Here is a 6,239-nt window from a genome sequence, read left to right on the forward strand (position 1 = left end):
AACCAGCTCATGCAAAAGCAGATTGAATAAAACAAGAAACTATTTTCTCTTATATAATTAAGTCAAAAGGCCAAAAATCCAGGGCTTGTGTGTGGCTTCATGGTGACATGAGAATTATGGGCTTCCATTAGTTTTCTGTCCCACCGTCTTTTTTGAATAGCTTCTGGTCTCAAGGTTGCCTCACATTCCAAGATGGCTGCTGGTGTTCCAGCAATCCCATCTCTATTCCAGGCCAATAAGCGGGAGGAGGTGGAAGAAGGTGAAAGGATGCAACCCCTGCCTCAAGCTTACCTCTGGGGAGGGAAGGGACTGGAATGGTAGAGGTGCAGAAGGAGTTTCACTTACAGCTATAATAATTTGTTTTCAAAAACCGTAATCAGAAACGAATATGGACGATTTAAAAATTTTGTTAAAGGCAATGATTGGCGAAGCATGTTTTTATTCTATTTATTCTCTATGGTTTTATTTATGTTTGGCTGGAAGAGTTCACAGGAAGACACGTGACGAAAACAGGAAATGAATTTAATACATTGATTTCTATTAATGATATGAAACGATTCATTGATTTATAACAATAATGAATAGCAACTGATCTAGTAGCATCCCCTTCCTTCTGGAAGGAAGTCAGAGGCGCAAGGAAGCGAGCAGAGTTTCCCCAGTGGAAGCCTGCCCAGCTCCGTGATGTGTGTGATGATTTGTGCAGCCGCCTTCAGAGCCCGCTGTGTCTCCCTTCTTCCTTGTGCTTTCTTGCGGGCCTTTTCCTGTGCTTTCCGCCATCAAGAACGGTTTCTCCTGTCCAGTCCATCTGACCGAACATGACCTCCAGTTACAGCCTGTGCACACACCCCCGGGCAGCCGCACAGATCTTTGATGCTCCACCTGCTTGGGGCCCGCTAACCACAGATATAAATAACCTGACCTTTAAGTACCTGCTTCTGGGTGGCCCTCCCGAGCACCTGGGCCAGGCAGCCTTGATTCCAGCGCTCCTGTGAGCTCTGGTCACCTGCTTGGTCCGTCATCCCCCCACCCCAGAGTCTGTCCCGGCCTGACCCTGGAGCAGGTGCTCATTAGGGTGTGGCTCACACCTGAGCTGGTACCTGGCGCACACCTCCACCTGGCACACATCCAGAGAGCCGGACGCAGGGTAGGAGAAACCACCAGGAAAGTGGGTACCGGGTCCCCACGGAGACTGTCAATTGAGGAAGAAACAGATTACCCCAGTTCCATTTAACTTTCATTTCCTGAACACTTTAATGTGAAGTGTGGTTTACAAAGTGTCTAGGGGCACCGAAACAAGCACACCTCCCCGCCTCGTCCAGAGGTACCTACCGGTTCCAGCATCTATCTCACCTCTTGCTGTTCGTCCATTCTTTGTCTCTTTGTCGACCATATTTTCTCCAGATCTGCCGACTAGCCATTCATTACGCGTTTCTGCCCAAAAGGCTCTTGATTTCTGACTTCTCAGATCATTTCCAAACATGTTACTTAAAAAGAGCTGCTGGATTCATGAGCGGCCATGGGGAGAGCTCTGTTTCAGGGAAGAGAGGGGATCGGGTGGGCCCCGAGGCTCCAGACTCAGTGCCACCAGGTCGTGACCACACAGCCTCTGACCTGCCCATCCCCCCACGATGCACCTGCTGCCTCTTCCCTCTCGGGGGCCCAGTGCCCGGAAGAGTCAAGGCTGATGGAGGAGGGGAGATGGCATTTCCGGGCCCAGGAATCTTGAGGGAAGGACTGTCCACGTGGGTTGGTCCTGTGCCCACGCACAGCAGACGTCCCATGGGGGATGCAGAGTGACTTCAGCCAGATGTGCCGTGTCCTGTTGGACCGGTTGACCAACCATTCTCGAGGTTCCTACATCACACACAGGGAAGGGAAGGGAGGGGACAGAAAAACCGTGAGCTGACTTGCTGTGGCCCATACCTCGTGGGACCAGCCCCGTCGTAGGTGAGGGATCCCAAAGCCGAGAAGTGAGGAAATTGTCAGCGGGCTATAAGGAAGCTGACAGTAAATAAGGCAACCTGCTGAATTAAGATGCATAGAGCTTCTTCCAGTCCCTGATAACCACTGAACGGTAAAATCGCTCGTCTTTCCATGGAAGAAATTAGCATTAAGATAAAACCGCATTTGGAATAACTGACATTTTGATGAATGTGCCATTGGGACTGGATGTGAGGCTTCTGATGGGTCTTATTTGGGGCTGCCTCGGGTTGCGTTTAATTGTTCCTTCTCCGCTTTCAGCTTCAGTTAAGTGAAATAGAAACCTCGGGAATGCTGGAATTTATCTTTCAGGAGGCAGATGCACGGCTTCATGATCAATCGGGCTGACAGCCGCTCTGCCTGTGGGAAGCCGGGGAGCCCAGAGCTGGTGGACGGGCCCCCTCCGCCCTCTGGACTCCGCGCCACCTGCAGGCAGGGGGGCCGCCTCCCGATCGGCCCCTCCTCCCCTGGGGCTCAGCCAGGCACGCCCCCTGGAGATGAGGCTAGGCGTTCACAGCAAGGTGAACACTCAGCTAGACCTCCTCGTGTCCCACTATTAAAGCCCATAGGGGAGCTGGAACCCCACAAGGAGGGAGCGTGAGTTACCAGGACAGGACAGAGCAGCGTCCCTTCCCTCAGGTGCCCCTTAGGCTCAAGCTGGTGGCCTGAGCCGCTCTCCGAGCTTCTTCTCGGGCTGGTTTCCTCTCTTCCTGTGGATTTCTGCTAGCCCATAGCCTGGAGCCGGGGCTCTGCACTCCCACAGATGAACCTCTACATCCTTCTGCCCCCGACCCTCTTTCTGGCTCTGTCCTGCCCTGCTTCCCAGGCTGCCACCGTTTGATCATGTGACCACGCCCCGGGCCACTTCCCCCTGCTCAGTGGGACAGTGTCTACTCCTCACCTGTGTCCCCAGCTGCCAGCACAGAGGCCCGTAGAAGTCGCTTCCTCCGTGCGTGTCGCGTGCCGTGGGATCATCCGTCTCTTGTCTTTTGTCTTTGCCTAAACGTTGAACTATTTCTTGCAAGGAAAAAACCATGTGTACACACCTGTGTGTCCCCAGCTCTGAGCACAGCGGATGCTTGAAGGAGAGGGTGAGGGAGGCCTCAGCTTGCCGGCCCTGCCGGGAGCGAAGTTCCCCTAAGGGAAGGCTGCCCGCCCTGAAGGGGGAGCGGGGTGCCAGCTCCCCAAGCATCTCAGCTCCTCCCTGATCCCAGGAATGAGCGCCCACGGAGAGGAGGTCAGGGAGCAGCAACGGGGACCTGGGACCCGAGTCTGCCGGGATCCTAGTGAAGAATCATTAAAGGTTCGTGGAGGAAGGAAAGGAAGACACGGCTATTTACAGAGGAATCCTTGGTTATTGGTTGGAAAGACATAATAAAACAGAAAATATCAATTCTCCACAGATTAAGATAAAACTCTAATGTAATTCCAAATAGAATTCCAGTGTGTTTCTGTGTGTGAGTGTGTAGTTTGCATAAAATAACCTTAAATTCCTATAACAAGATACATGTCTAAAAGTAACCAAGAAAACTGTGGAAAAGAAGATTGAGGGGACTCCAGTCTGAGAAATAGTAACACCTTTGGAATGAAAACCACGGCAGATGAGTGCATGGGGTGGGCCAGGAACGGAGCCCAGCCCGGGGGTAAAAGGCCAGTGCATTTATACGCCGGGAAAGAGGCTTTCATAATTAAGCAAATCAGCTGGGCTTCTAATTCATCTCACATTCAGAAATAAATAGCAAATACAGCACACATTAGCATGAGAAAGAATAAATCTTAGAAGAAAGCGAATATATGTGTAACCTCTGGATTAGGCAAACATTTTAATGAATATTGGTAACTAAGAAATGACAGGAAAGCAGCGGGGGGGCCACAGCCGTAATGCGCAGAGAGCTGTCACAATTGATTTTTAAAGAGACAAATAGGAGACAGTTAGGCAAAGTATAGGAACAAGCGCTTACTAGAGAGTTCCCAAAGGGCCAAAAATAGTGGGGAAAGTTACACAAAGTCACAAGTAGCCAGAAATTCAAGTTATTTTGATAAGGAGACATCAATTCTCACCTCTCAGCTGGGCCAAAATTGAAAAGGTAACACCTTCTGGTGAGGACGTGAAGGAAAGGACATTTGCATATTACTGCGGGAGATGTGAATTATAACTGCTCTTTCGGAAAGTCATCTGGAAAAATATATTTAAATTAAAAATACACAAAACCATGGAACCAGCCTTCCCATCCTGAGTCCTCATCCCCAAGAATTGAGAGCAGCCCTGAGTGCCGCCAGGGGGCGACGCGGACAGTGGGCTGTGTGCAGAGAGCGAGAATCAGAAACACCCCTGCAGGACCCCGATTTGTTACACCGTTAGAGCATCACCCAAACCACAGGTACGTGATTACAACAAAAGTACCGGAAATGATGCACAAGAAAGCCTAGGACGTGTGACGCAATTTCAGTTAGTAAAATGGTGTGTGCGTGTGTGTGTCTATGTGTGTCTGTGTGTGTCTGTGTGTGTTTGTGTGTCTCTGTGTGTGTTTGTGTGTCTGTGTGGTGTGTGTGTGGTATGTGGTGTGTGTGTGCATGTGCGTCTCTGTGTGTGTGGTGTGTGTGTGGTGTGTATATGGTGTGTGTGATGTGTGTGTGTGTTTGTGTGTCTCTGTGTGTGGGGTGTCTGTGTGGTGTGTATATGGTGTGTGTGTGTGTCTCTGTGTGTGTGTGTTTGTGTATGTGTTTGTGTGTCTCTGTGTGTGGGGTGTCTGTGTGTGGTGTGTATATGGTGTGTGTGATGTGTGTGTGTGTATGTGTGTGTGTGTGTGTCTGTGTGCAATGAGAGGTGCCATACACCTCCCGGGGCACCCGGGACCCCATATCAGTGGTGCCTTATTCCCAGTAACATCCCGCTCCCTCCCCCTCTGCAGGGTGCCCCCCAGGCTGAGCCCCATCTCCCTGGCTTTGCTCCCACTCTGTCCCTGAGCCCACAGGACATGTGGCCCTGTTCTGGGCCAGGCGCTGCGCTCGGTGGGGATGCAGAGCTCACCTCAGAAACACCCTGGAAGGAGCCACCGTCTGTACGGAATCAGAAGAGGGTGGGGCTCGGGGGTCGGGGTGGAGGGACCTGAGAGGGACCCCACCCCGTGCCCAGTGCCCACAGCAGCGAGGGCCCTGGTCTGGGTGTGAAAAGGGAGGCGGGCCGGGAGGTCCCAGGGCTCTGCCCTCTCTGTGCTCCGGGCTCCAGAACAAGCACTTCCTCAGCGCTTGTCCCTCCCACCGCTCCGCCCCTTGACGCCCGTTGCCTGACAGCTGCCGCACAGAGCTTCACAACCAATTGTGCAGGTGGTCAATCTGAGGCTCCCGGAAGTCTGCACAGGCTCCTGGGGGCTGAGAGAGGAGCTGACTCTCCTCCCCAAAGCCCAGATCACAGTCTGAGGCCGTCTCACTGGGCCAGGCCCTGGGAGTGCAGGTGACTGACAGGCTGGCTGGTTCGGGATCCAGACCCCCATGGAGGAGGAGGCGCTGGCCTCGCCCCCAAGACCACCAATAGGAGTGTCTCCATCCAGCCCACCGCGGAGCTCCCCTTGCAGGTGGGGCAGGCGCTGGAGTCCAGGTGGGGGGATGGCAGGCCGACACCAATCCCAACACCCCCACCACCATCTGGGACACTTGGGTCTCAGCCTGGAGGGCATTTGGAAAGCAGAGGAACTGTGGCCAAGTCGAAGGAGCCCAGTGCAGATCCAGGACAGACGCTGCAGGGGCCGTGCTGTGACACTGCTGTCTCCAGCCTCACTGCATCAGCCTCAGGCCCCCTCCTGCCAGGACCCCGGGGTGGCATGAGGTTACGGGACTAACAGCGCCCCAAGGAAATGCCGGCATGTTCTGTCCTTCACCTTCCATGGCATCATTTCTCTTTCCCAATATCTCTGTGCAGTTTTATTTTAATGATCTTATTTTTTAAATGAGGAAAAGGAGGCTCAGTTGAGTGGACAGGGGTCTGGCATTAACGTCACCCACCCTCCCCAAAGGGGCTTCCAGGCTGCACCTCAGTTGATGTCGCTGGCTCCCTGCAGAGACCTGTGTGGCTAAAGTGAGGGAACTCGGGCTCTGACAGGGCCTGGACATGGCCTACTGGGCCAGGGCAGTGGGGTGACAAGGCCAGGGCGACGGTGGCCGAGAGTGCCAGGGCAGTACAGGAGCGCAGATGGCATCCAGAGGACAGCCGAGAGCAGGATGTTACATGACTTGGACGGTCCTCCTGACCATTTGTCTGT

General features: G+C 53.2%; 1 long non-coding RNA gene across 7 annotated transcripts; it reads right to left on the reverse strand.

The window, feature by feature from the left end:
* Positions 1 to 433: 433 nt before the first annotated feature.
* LOC137203024 (uncharacterized) lies at positions 434 to 5,203 on the reverse strand. Of its 7 annotated transcripts, none has more exons than XR_010932859.1 (4): positions 5,012 to 5,203; positions 4,042 to 4,156; positions 2,882 to 2,991; positions 434 to 1,854 (listed from the first exon to the last, which is right to left on the reverse strand). It is a non-coding gene; the product is annotated as an uncharacterized lncRNA (long non-coding RNA). The 7 variants fall into 7 exon arrangements; XR_010932856.1 differs by having other exon boundaries at positions 2,882 to 2,997; XR_010932858.1 differs by lacking the exon at positions 5,012 to 5,203 and having other exon boundaries at positions 434 to 805; positions 1,098 to 1,189; positions 1,351 to 1,854; positions 2,882 to 4,621.
* Positions 5,204 to 6,239: the final 1,036 nt, after the last annotated feature.

Source organism: Pseudorca crassidens, chromosome 11 (genome assembly GCF_039906515.1).
Source record: "Pseudorca crassidens isolate mPseCra1 chromosome 11, mPseCra1.hap1, whole genome shotgun sequence".
Lineage (NCBI taxonomy): Eukaryota > Metazoa > Chordata > Mammalia > Artiodactyla > Delphinidae > Pseudorca > Pseudorca crassidens.